Source organism: Clarias gariepinus, chromosome 26 (assembly GCF_024256425.1).
Source record: "Clarias gariepinus isolate MV-2021 ecotype Netherlands chromosome 26, CGAR_prim_01v2, whole genome shotgun sequence".
NCBI lineage: Eukaryota > Metazoa > Chordata > Actinopteri > Siluriformes > Clariidae > Clarias > Clarias gariepinus.
This window is the reverse complement of record NC_071125.1, coordinates 9,718,639-9,732,500: the sequence shown is the minus strand read 5'-3', so window position 1 is coordinate 9,732,500 and position 13,862 is coordinate 9,718,639. Positions and strand designations below refer to the sequence as shown.

Below are 13,862 nucleotides of genomic sequence, written 5' to 3'. Positions count from 1 at the left end.
ATTAGTTAATTCAGTGTTCAGCTCAGAAATTTCTGATGAATAATGGATAATTATCGACATTAACAGTACTACACTCGCAGTCAAGCCTATAACCAGGATCAAAATTATGATGTGGTCTATGAGACTCTTTTTATTGTTATTATATAACATAATGCAAGGATGTGTTCTAAACTAGATGCAGATTTCTAATCTCATTTATTTTATACTTTTATAGTTCTATAAACTACTTTAACTAAGGTTAGACTATTTAATGCTATTAAACAGTTGAATATTTTGGTGTAGATTTATCTCTCTTCCTTTTTCTTTGTGCATGAGCTTGCCTTGCTTTTTTTCTTGTTTCTTATCACTAATTACTAAAAAAAACACACATGAAATATGGCATCTAGTAGGCTGACATCTATATTGCATGTTTTCACATAACTATGTGTGTTGCACCCCTCTGAGCAAGATGTTAAGTATATAATTTCTTAGGAGCTCAACATTAAGTCTGATGTCTAAGCTAAAGTGTTTTTTCTTAGCTGCTCTGAGGTCAGTTGAGGGCGATTCATCCCTAATGATTGGGTAGTCTTGAAATGCAAGTAGACTACATTCTGCCACCGCATTAGGATCAGGACGTTACTATTTCCATACTGAATTTGACAACTGAATATAGGCTCTGCGAGAAGTAAAAGAAAATAGTATTCTGAAACTACAGAGGTCGAGACCTTGGTGTCCTAATGGCTACACAGTCATGCGCACACTGTGTAACACCAGTGCTGCAGCAATTATGGAGTAAACAAAAGTTAGTTATCCTTACACATCAAAAATATATTTACTCCCCCGGTCGCATTCTTTTTTTCCACATATTTTCTTAACTTTCTCTTTACACAATAAATAACTACAATATAGCATACACACAAAAACACATATTCATATGCACCTATCTCCTGATCTAGCTTTTTTGGTCATGTGGAGAGTAGCTAGGAGACAGCAAATAAGAAAAGGTCAGTTGATCGATGGGGACCAATTTAACAAATCCCTGTGACTCTTTGGAAACAAGATGTCACACATGAGATATGGAGATTTGGAGATGCAGGGAAAATAGAGATTTGGAGAAAACAGGGATGTGAAATGACATATTAAAAAAATACCTTCTATAAAATAATGTGCAGACTTTAAAGGATTTTTATTATTATTCTTATTATTATTATTAGAATCTACTTAGTAATATATAGTAGTATACCCTCTGGTCATTATTGTAATTGTTATTTTAACATGCAAATATCTTAGCACAGGAGTTTCTAAATGCAAAGAGAAGGTTTTGTTAATAAATTTATCATTTTTAAGTACAGTAATATTGCAACAATTGCATTAGTTGATTTATTTTAGTCTCATGCAACACACAATTGTCATCTGCCGCACATATAGGCTCATATGCACATAATTTATAATTGACAAATAATAATCCTACATTTTGTTTAATTTTTTTAATAAATGAATGAGTTAAATTATTTGTAAATATTTGATTTAATATGCTCTATGTAGAACACTACACAAGTTTGTTTAAGGTTAATATTTTAGTATTCAAGTAAGATTTAAGGTGGAAATATAATATTGGCATATTTAAAGTTGTTTTTAAAGTGACCACTATAACGCACATGCGTACAATTAGAATACACACACCGTTGTATCTGTCTGTGTGTGTGTGTGTGTGTGTGCATGTGTGTGCACAAGCTTACATCTTGAGGCAAATATCCTCAAATAAGCCCTCATGGTTAGGAGCAGACCTAAAGAAAACGGCATGGGCAACATAAAGACACACGAAAGCCATGAAAGCAGACGAAGACTCTCGTCCTCTGTCTTAGTCAAAATATAAACTCAATGTAATTCGATTGAGATTAGTTGCACCGGCATGACAGGAAGCACTTAGGAGGCAAAGACAGAGTCTGGCTGACTATGTGCTAATAGAACAGTCCATGAGTGACCATGCATCACGACTGCAGCATTTATCCAATCACATATATACACATACACACACATGCACACACACACACGCACACACACACACACACACACACACACACACACATACACACACAGTGATGACTTTGGACTCAGACGATAAAATGAGAGAGATTTGGGTAAAAAATGTATAGTACCATCAGTTAACCAGACACTGTGATACAGGGTGAGATATAGGAAAGAAAAATTAAGGAAATTGTAAAAGAACAAGACGGTGATAAAAAAGATAGACAGATGAATGCAGTATGTCTGCTGGCTTTGCTACAACAAAGTGTGTATTTACAAGAGCAGAGATTAAGTAAACATGTCCGTGTCAGTCAACAGGTCAGTCATTAGTTGGATTTACGAGCAATTAAGGAGTGTATGTGTGTGTGTGTGTGTGTGTACGTGCAAAACAGTACTCATCACAAGTAGTGTAAACTCGCAGAATGTTGTTCAGCACAAAGGTTATTGTTAAATTTTTGAGCAAACGTCAGCCCAAACACTCTCCCTATTAGTTCAGATCTTAATTTGTTTAGATTTTCAGAGTTTTTATGAAACTAGGTTCTTCATGGTTATAGGTTTATCAAGGTATATGTAGGTCTATATAGGTATGTGTATAATATGAATAATAAGTTATACACCTTAATGCAAGGATATAAAATGACAGAAGTAAAGTAATTTGTGTTTAGCACTCAACCAATTTAACTCATTATTATTAGTTTTACACCCTTCCTCTTTGAATTTGATGTCTTAAAAGATAAAAAAATATATATGTGATGGTGACTATTAAGGCCTTATCCTTTGTGATGTGGACAAGGCATTGTCTCTTTAATGTTGTATTTAATTAGCAGAAAGGTTATTGTTTAATTCTTGAGCAAACGTCAGACCAAACACTCTCCCTATCAGTTTAGATCATAAATATGAATTTAATCAATGTCTTCAAACAGAAGTTTTTGAAGTTTGGCAAAAGAATTATACCAAATATGTGTGTGTGTGTGTGTGTGTGTGTGTGTGTGTAGTAGTAGTAGTAGTAGTTATGAAATTCTATATGAGAATGTGGGACATTTGGGTCTCAAAGGGTTAGGGCTGATGTTCCTATTTTAATGTCCTCCTCCACATTTTCATACTTTTATTATATTTATGTGGCTTTAATGGAATTAAATCCAAATAATAAATCAATTATGATATAACTGATTATATTTGCAGGACTATATATATATATATATATATATATATATATATATATATATATATATATAGTGAGACTGGATGAAACTGGAACAAAATAGGGGTAATATATATAGTATATATTATATAACTAAATATTATATAATTAAATAGTATACCATCATAAATACAGTTGCACTGCTAACTCCATATGCAACAAGTCATCTTAATGATGCACATTTTCATACAAGTTATACAAACCTCATTGCAATAGGTTGTATATATCTAATATGAACAGGTTTTTTTTGGGGGGGGGGGTGGGAGTTAAACATTGTATTTTATTTCATATTATCATCTATAGCTTTTTTTTTTCTATTGGTGTACAGTTTGTTTTTTAACCTTTCAGTGTTTTATGGATTTCTGGATTTCTGGATTTATCTATTCGGATTGTATAAATAAGGGGAAAATCAAATCAAACACAGGACAATGTAAAAGTAAAAAAAAAGGCACATAAACACAGTCCAAGCTTGATTTCGCCCAAATGATAAGATTTCTCCCTATCCCTCTTCTTTGTGCTTGTTTTTGGTCTGTGATGCTCCAGATGTGTATCGCAGGCCACCGGGCAACACAAGGCCCCAGTGCAGGTGTAATGCTTCTGATTGTACTGGGAGATTGTGGTTGTGATAGCATTACTGATTGACTTGTACACAACAGAACATAAATCAAACACAAACAGAGCGAGAGAGAAAAACAAGAGCGAGAGAGAGAGAGAGAGATGTACTTACAAAGTACCATTATTATACACACATACACACTGTGTGCTGCCTTTTGATTATGGTGATGATCAGTTAAGGATATTATATGTTAATTTAATTAAACACTTAATAGCAAATTTAAAAAGTTTTGCTAGATTACAATTTCTTCAGTTGTAAAAATGTTTGTTTTCTTCGCTTCACAGCATTTTTCATAGTGTAGTCCTGTCAGGCTCTCAGTGGTGTGTATTTACCATGTGGTCCTTTTCAATGGTAAATGTCGCAAACTCTGAAAGAATACATAAGTGCTACCACAGATTGAGTGGAGTGTGCCTGATTGGTGACCAAGATGAAGCACTATTGACTGGCAACTCCTGCCGAAGGATAACTGTGCAGTCCTGAGGCCAAACCCACTGTGGCATTTAATACACTACCATAGCAGTTGCTCCACTTACTGTGTGCGTGTAAGTGAGGACACCGGTGCACTACCTCTCAAGTACACACACGCTCTCGAGCTGTATCCTAAATCAATATAAAATGACTCTGAGTGGAAAAAGAACATCAGGAATCAAAAAGGAAGCCGAGACATCAGGAGAGAAAATGTTGGACCGGTAGGGGGAGAGAGAGGAGCTGGCAAAACATCAGCGATGGACGCACAGATTAGACTTAAAAAGAATGGATGCAAAAAGGGGTTGCAAAAGAGGGGGGTTATAGAGACCAAAGAGGGACGGAGAGAGAGACCTCAAAGGCATTTTATAAGTAGGATATAATTTGTAAAAAGAAAAAAAAATGGGGGGGTTGGCACTACTCTAAAGAAGATCTACACAGGGGAGACATAAGAGACAAATAAGAAAAAGGCAAAGACAATCTAGAAGGAACAAGGGGGACTGAAAACAGTAGAGGGGTGGGGTGGGGGGGCAAAATTTCCATCAGGTTTTCAATTGGGTAGGATCAATAGTGTATTAGAGCTCACCTTGACCCCTCAGCTCCCCCTTCTTCTGGTCCTGTCTCACAGGCCAAACCACTCGCTCGACGCAGCAGGGGGCTGCATAAGGGAGCGACTGCATTACTGATTCCTCTCTGTGACCAAAGTGGCAGAAAATGGCAGAATAAAAAATAGTGAAAGTGAAAAGTGAGACGGAGAGGAGACAGGAACACATCGTGTACATGTACATGTAACAAAATGTACAGTTCTATTTATCCGCGCGTACAGAAAATCATAGTCAATCGAAGCTTAAGCAAAAAATGAAAGATATTTAGATGGAGCAGTTCTAGAGGATACTAGTTCTAAAAAAACTCATTTACGGTGAGTGCGATGCATGCAGTGTTCACGGTGAGATGCAGTGAGATACAGAAACCTTGCTGATAATTAGCTATCAATCTTTGGTCACCTTCTTCTCTTCTAAATTAATTAAGTTTGGTCTTGAAGAAATAGAAGCTTTTTACATAACCCGGGTACCGAGCATGCAAAAAGCCAATTAGGAATATTTTAGAGAGACTAGGCACAAGAAGACAGAGACAGCAGATGATTGGAAAATTGGGGGGAAAAATTGTATGGTTCAGGAAATTGGTATTCAAACAAAGAAACAAGAAAGAAGGAAGCTCATCAAAGAAGTGGAAGAGAGCGGCCTAACCCTCAATTTTATGCCATCCCTCATGTCACCTCAGTGTATAATAGTCAGTGATGTCTGATATAATTTTGGACACATTAAAAGGTCCTGTTCAATAACTTGGATGATTATTTCTCGATTCTATTCCCGAGCTAACGTAACGCAGACGTGCACACAGCGAGACACAGAAGGAGAGAGAGAGAAAAAGAGAGAGAGAGAGAGACTGACACCAAAACGTGGCATGCACGCAATGTCCCTTGCTGAGGGGAGAAAAGAAGAAAAGGGAGGAAAAAAGGAATCGATCGCCAGGGACAGTGGTGTGCATCGGAGGATCGTATCTTGTCAAAATAATATATTACCCTCATCCCCGGCTGATCGATGCGGTGGATTAGGAACGGAGGGCTCTCTCTTGCTTTCTCTCTCTCTCTCTCTCGCTTTCTCTACTGGTGCCTAGTGCAGTTTAATATTTACCTCCGTCAAGGAACGGCCGCACTCTACTAATTGATTCCGACACTGGGGGCTCGTTTTTCCGACACTGCAGAAAGAAGTGTGTACTGTGTGCAGGAAGGCAAAAACAGTAAAAGTGGAAGCAAAAGAGGGGAAAATTCCAGCTTATATGAGAGATACAGTGTAAGCAGAGAATCTATTTGAACCTGGCACAAAAATTGCACAGATCTAAGATGCACTAAATCCTGGATGAAAATTAAATTCCATTATGAAAATAAAAAGTTATAAACTGTTTCTTTTTTTTGCACTTGGGCAGTAAGCATTGGCAACTTTAGTGCACCACAGCGTAATGTATTTTACATTGAATTGTCATTTAGGCTACGTTATTTTACGTGATTTTAAGGGGTCAGTCTTAGAGAGTACACAGTAGAGTACACCCATATGTATACCTTCTCGAAACCGTTGCCACAAATCTGAAGTATAGATTGTCTTTGTATGACGGAGTATTACACTTTTCTTTCACTAGAAATCGGTGTGAAAGACCTGGAGTGGCCTCCATAGAGCCCTGACCTCTACCCAACCCAACACCTTTAAGGTGAACTGGAGCACTGGTTACAAGCCAGGCTGCCTTGCCCGATGTCAGCAATGTTGCTGGGGCTGAATGGGCAAATCTCTACAGCCATGCTCCAGCATGTGATGGAAAGTCTCCCCAGAAGAGCGGAGGTTATTATAACAGGATATTGGAATTAAATATTAAATGAAATGTTATCAAAAGACATGTGGGTGTCTTTGAACCATTTTGTGGACCATCCCAGTTACACGAAAAGGTATAATTTAGTGATAAATTTGTAGACCATCAATGTTAAAAATGATATGCATTTTGTCAATACATTCTTAGGAACAAATAGTTTAATTATAGACTTCATGTAGATTCTTTAAATGTCCCTTTGGAGGAACCCTCTGAAGGTTCTGTGTGCAGGATTGGTTTATGTATATACAGTATAACCCTCTCTAATGAAGCGTACTAAATACATACAGTACCTGATGTTAACATTCCAGCAACCAAGATAGGACAGTTTGGTACTTTTTTTTAGGGTCCAGAGGAAGATGGAAGGCAAGGCTTGTCGATCCAGAAGATAGAATGAAGGTGCATTAAGGCAAGTGACATAAAGATAACCAGCAAAAGATAAGAAACATGGCAAGGGAACAGATGACAACAATAAAAAAGAAAAAAGGAGAGCTAAACAGCAGGGAAGAAAAAGGAGGTGACAGTGACATAGAGGAGGGAGAGACAGAACACACAGGAAAAGAGGGAGAGGCAGAGGGAGCAAGAGAAGGGCCATATATTCTGTTGAAGGAAAGTGCCTGTCACCTTGTTCCGCCAGTAAAGAGTGTAGCTATAAAATACAAAACACAGGCAGGCTACAGTGGATGACGTATGTGTATATCTAGGCTTTGTCAATATTTCCTTCTTTCTCTGTCTCTCTGTCCCTGTCTCTTGTACTCTCTCTCTCTCTCTCTAACAAACCAAAAAAAAGTTTCAGTGGGTATGAAAGCTCTAACTGCAAAAACAGAGTTGACAAAAGCATTTTGAAAAACAGAGGAAATATACGATGTTTTAAGCTTATTAGTTCCAAACAGTGCAAACACTGCCTACTGAGTAGCACAGTGGTACTGTAGCTCAGCAGGTTAAAAATTTAATTCCATAATGAAAATAACAAGTTCTAAACTGTTCCTTTTCTTTGCACTTGGGCAGTAAGCGATTTTCTCTGTGCTTAAGGCTCTGGGTTACCGATCAGAGGGTCAGTGGTTCAAGCTCTAGCTCCACCAGGCTGCCATTGTAGGCCCTTGAGCAAGGTCCTAACACTGTCATGATATAGCACTGGGGTGCTCTATCATGGCTAGCCCTGTGCTCTGACCCCAAGCTGGAATATGCAAAGAAAGATTTTCACTGTGCTGAAATGTATACGTGCCAAATAAAGGTTTAACATATAGGCCATTATATACTTCACAATTTGATCAAATAGTCAAATTTCATTCATATTCTGCATGTAAATAGCCCGCTAAACACTCCAAGGCCATGCGTCTGGTGAGGGCGCTTGGACAACTTCCCTGAATCACTCAAACAGAACCATACCATCCTTAAATTATCTTCTTGAACCATAAACAAATGTGTTCAATTATATATGAACCATTCTTTCATAATCTAAGACGTGGAGTATGTCTGTGCCATCAGGAAAGGAAAACTCCATTAATGTGATAACCTGGTCATTCTGTACATTCAGGTGGTTCAGTACTTCATTTTATTGCCACATAACATTGACCAACTGAAGCAACTCCAGTTCAGAGGCTTGTACAGTGGCCACTATGCATGATGGGTGCTTCTTACCCTGATGCACCCATCACTCTGAAATATCGTCTACTGTATCTGGACTTTTCCATTGCTCCAAAGTCCAATCTTTAAGCTCCCTAGCAAATGTAAGTTTTTTTTTTCTAACAAATGGTTTTCTTTTGGCCACACAGCTATTTCGTCCCAATCCTGTGATTCCATCTCATCATCACCATCTCATCAATGGTCTTACTGTCACTATTAAACATAGCTATAACTGTTCATTTTTTACAATGCAATTTGACCAAGTGTTTAAGTGATCTCCATTCAAATGTGTTTTTTCCAACCATAGTTCTTCCACAAAGTATATGGTTCGGCACTATCTTTCCAGATAGATAAATAGATAAATAGATAGACAGAAAAAAACACTGTTCAGGTCTAAAGTCCTTTGTTCTATAACTAGTGCTTTTATCATTAGTTCTTGCTAGTGTGTTCTTTACCTCTTGACTTTTGTGTGTGATTACACTTTATTGCAGCTCCTCATAAAGACCCTTTTTTAGGTCTACTCAACATTTGCACTGTTCTATTTTCCCAGAGCAGAAGTGATCATGAAAGCTTTTACTGAAACACAAGCCTTTTATACATTGGTCACATTTTCTGTATCACCAAAATGAGGATAGGTTACCTTTCGAGTCTGGCTGCTCTCAAAAGCTCTTCCTCATGGTATCTTAAAGGGGTTGTTGTTGCTACCGGCACTTTTGACTTGCTTAATAGGGACAAACTGCTATTTATAAGTTATAAATGTATGCATTTTTCAATTTAGATCCAAAATTTTTAGGTCGATAAATCTGCTAAGTGAAGTCTACTTCAGGGTCTACTTCAGGGTTACTCTCTATATAAGATTGTGCATCTTCTTACCTTTTCTCGCGGGTTTCATCCATGTTTTCTGGACACATGAATGTAGATGGATTGACAGTGTAAATTGCCATTAAGATTGAATGAGTGTGTATAAGAGTACATATGACAGTACATATGTACAGTGCCGTACAGTACCGTGCCTGGACTGTCTAATTCAGGGTGTCCTCGCTCAGTGTTCTCACAATCGACTCGGTCAATTGACACGGTCAAACATTTTGGAGTGTGGGCCAACAGAGATGGGCCATTTATGGACCTGGAGAAGTGGGAATGTCTGATGTCTGAAAAGATGTGAGAGTCATTAGGAAATACACAAGGAAAATTTGATATCTGGGTGCAACCCCAGATGTTTGCATTTACATTTGGAAGAATGTTTTACTCAAATTTACTTTCCATTAAATAGAGACAACAAGGACTTGGCTAAGTGGTCAAACAGTGACAGATTGATACCAAAATGCAAACTCATAATCTCCTGATCAGTAGTCCAGAGCCCTTGCCACTGAGGTACCCCTGTTCTTCTTTGCTTTGACAGGGCATTCAAAGTCATAATCTACTGCCCTATGTGCACAAACAGCAAAGCCAAAACATTAGAGAGTACAGATTCCATTACACAATACACTCTTCAATATTATAGGCTATTGTTCTTAGGGGAAACAGTCTAGGTCCCTTGCTGTTAGATCACAACTACACATTAGATACATGTCTATTACCACCCTGCAGCAAAAGCATTATGGGTGCATATATGGCATGTGAATGATTATCACTTCAAATCCAATTATATAAACGGTTTACAGCCCAGTGAATTGTGACTTGATGTCTTGCATATGCATCAAAGCTTTTCCATTGCACACATACAATAAAACACCAGGCATAATTTTTTTGCCACCACTTCAAGCATAAAGGCAACTTATTACAGGGGTGTGTGAGCGATGGATTGGCATCCCTATTCAGGGTGTTCCATGCCTCGTGCCCTCCAGGCCCCCGTGACCCTGTATACAGGATAAACCGGTATAGACGATGGATAAGTAAATAAGAAAAAGTAATTTTTTCACATAGGTTTTAAATGTTTATCAGCATTTACTACAGCTTTTTCAGGTTATTGGACACAACCTACTTAGCATCTTGTGTCATTAGTATTGCGCTAGTTTTTAGTGCTTAGCATTTGCCTTGTTCTGTCTGTCTGGATTGTTGATGACTAAATTATGTTTTTGCCCACCTGTGATGTACCAAGTCTGATACTTAAAATTAATTCTATGAATATGCTTTAATTATAACCTCTGCATACATAAGCACAGGTTACACATATATATATCTTACCAACAACAGTTGCCCTGTAGATGTTATTATAATGCTGCAATACATGGTAATACTTTGCGGTTCATTGTTTTAAAATTTAATTCAGCATCTATTTAGGCACCCTATTTTAACAATTTATTTTATTACTTTCCTAACATACCTGATACTAGGCGGTGGGTAAACCATTCATTTTAATTTAAAACTCATTTTGATTTTAGCTAAGAAATAAGTAATAAATAACTTTTAAAGCTGCATTAGCATCAATGATGATAAAAAAAATTACATATCATATAATATACAGATGAATCTAATAAATTATACTACACTACTACAGGGTTCGCTACTATACTGTGAGTAACACACCAGATTCAACACAGCAACTATTTACCGAGGTGTAGTTTAGTACTGCATGCTTGCCTTAAGGATTAACACTTTGGACTGTGTAATGATCTGTGACTGTAGTGTATATTTTCAATATTCTTTTTTGTAATAAGCTGTGTAATTACTAGTCTGTTAAAAGGGTCACAGTGTTAAAAAGGTGTTAGGATAAAATTAACAGGCTTATATTGTAGAGTATGAAATAAAAAGCACTTTTGTAAGTCGCTCTGGATACTAGCGTCTGCCAAATGCCTAAATGTAATTTTAATAACTAATCAACTTTCTGCTTTCAGTTCAGTAAACACAGTTGTGTTATTTCTTTTTATTTAATCGATAAATACATTTATTATGTTAAGCTAGTAACTTTTTGAAATAGTATGTTTTTGCTGAAGTAGTTATATATAAAGTGTACAAAAATTAATGTGCCTTTTATAAAAAGAGAAGGCACTTGCTTAGGGTTGCACTTCTGTTGTTCAGTAAATAAAACTCAACATAAGGTCTTTTATGCCCTCCCGTCAAGGGGTCGCCAGAGCGGACCATCCGACCTGTACACAACTTGGCACTGGTGTTGTGCCAGATGCACTTCCTGAGGCAACCCTTCCATTTTATCTGGCCTTGGAACTGGCACTGCATCCAGTGGCTGGGAATCAAACCCAGGCCTTCCGCATAGTAGACGAGAAAGCTACCACTGAGCTCCAATCAATATGATTAATGGAATGGTTTTGTCTGTACAATTGGTTAAAACTCACTATTTCAATAATATCTTTATGTTTCACACATTAAAAGACAGAAAAATATCTCAGAATGTTTGTCTGTCTGTCCAGACAGAATTTGTCACAGCATCATGAAAAACTGGCTATATGGCTATATAGAATTTAAAGAAACTTTTCCAATTCTTAGGTATTTGCCTGAAGTTAAATCTGCACCAAAAATGAAATAAAAATTTTGAGTGAAGGGCAGTTATATGCCAGATTATAAACCGCATGTTTTGACCGCGTACTTTGCATTTGTTAAACTGTGGGTGTGAACTAAATCAACCACTGATAAGTGAATTTTAACGTACTTGAGAATCTCCATTCGGCTCCACTTGAGCCGCTTTAAGACAAAACGTAATTTTTATCCGATCTACTTTTTCAAATTTCTTTTCTGTCATTCACTCTTAGATTACCAAACAGGAAGTGTATTTGGGTGATGACGAAAGGAATACAACTTACCATGAACAGGCTTAACCTTACATGATTTTATTTCTTTTTATTAGTCAGGCTGTACAGAAAGACAGACAGACCTGTCCGTGAGCTTCAACCTGTAACACTGTAATAATAATATCACTGATTACATTAAAGCTGATCAGCTTTAACCTTTTAACTACTGTATTTCTACAAACATTACCCATCAACAAGTACTTGCTAGTGCCCTGTAAATATCTAAAGCTTAATATAAAATATACCCATTCTAATTTTTATTCTGAATTTATTGGTTTAAATAAAGCTTAATATGAAATGCAACCATTCTAATTTTTATTCTGAATTTACTAGTTTAAGCATAAACTTAAAAAAAATAAATAGTTGCATTTAATAATGTATTTAAGAATGCATTTTATTTCAATGCATGAAAATACTTTTTATTTGGATGCATTTTGGAAGCACTTTTTCTGTAGGCTAGGGCCTGTTGCTGTCACAAATGGTGCATGCACTCACTGTATGTCATGTCACAGGCGTGCTGGAGTGACATTAATAAAACAGGGCCTTGATTGGATTTGAAGATACATGCAAAAATTCCAAAAAGACATGAAAAAAAAACAGTGGCTTTCATTTATCAGCACGATCCTACGGTGACGTATTTGTATGTTTGTGTACTCCGCCTCGCGTTTCCTTTCTCCAAATCTCTATTCGCGCGTGCACCCGTTCTCCTTTTCTCCATCCATCCATCCCTCTCTCCTGTTTCTCTTCAAGTGTGTCTGTCTGTATTTTCCCATCTCTGCTCTTTATTTAGCGCTGGCGGTGGGAGCTCAGGGAGCGGTAACAGAAGTGTCAGGTGTCATTATTCGTCTAATTCCGTAATCCGTCATCGCGCACTCCCGGCGCACGCGGCGTGTTATGGCGCGGACACGGCGCGTGCAGTTAGGCGCCTGGGTAGAGATTCGATTTGACACGCGCAGAGGTGGGCTCGCGCTGGCGGGGTTCAGGGCTGTGCACGAGTGGAAATGAGGTCTCGAGTTGGCCGGACACTGAGAGGGCATCCAGATAACAGCGGATAGAGGGAGTACTGTTACACGTTTCAGATGCACACTTGACTATCACGTGTACATTTGTTTTAGAAGATTCATTAACACACGACAAATATGTGTTTAATTCTCATCAATGCAATTCTTCATGGACAAAAAAAAAAGAAAAAGAAAAAAAGTGACGTGCACCGCGCTCACGTGTTGGAAACTGGATTTGTAGTTGGTGAGACTTATTTCCTTTTCCTCTCTCACGTTGTCAGTGGCAATTTGTATGGGAACTCTCAACTCGTGGTTCCAAAAGAGATTAACACGCTCAGGCTCAACGAGCTCTTCAATCCAATTACCACTGCAAAACGCTTTAACGACTTTAAACTTGTCGAATACAACGACTGCACATCGTTAGGGATCAAGAGTTGGAGTTATAGGTCGTGGTTGTCCTTTATCATTCTCCCACACCGTTTAAAAAAACGCGCGCACTGGTGATAGTCACGTGCGAAGCTCTTAAATGACGTCATGGTGATACCGTTATAAGTGCATGTTAGGTCACGTTAGTCATTTTTTTCTGGTTTTCCTCAATTGTTTAAGCAGACTGTTACATCAGATGAATAAAGTCTAGAGGAACACCATGACTGGATCACTGCCGTCATTGTGAAATCAGGTCAAGTTAAAATGACAGCGACTATAGACAGTACCAGTCAAAAATAAGGATTTATTTTTTACATTATAGAATGTACATCTACGTTATAGTTTTTTTTTTTTAA

General features: G+C 37.6%; 1 protein-coding gene across 1 annotated transcript in view; it reads left to right on the top strand.

Moving 5' to 3' along the window:
* erfl1 (Ets2 repressor factor like 1) overlaps positions 1-13,862 on the top strand; it is a 44,426-nt gene that overhangs the window by 9,440 nt on the left and 21,124 nt on the right. The gene's annotated exons all lie outside the window — the stretch shown is intronic.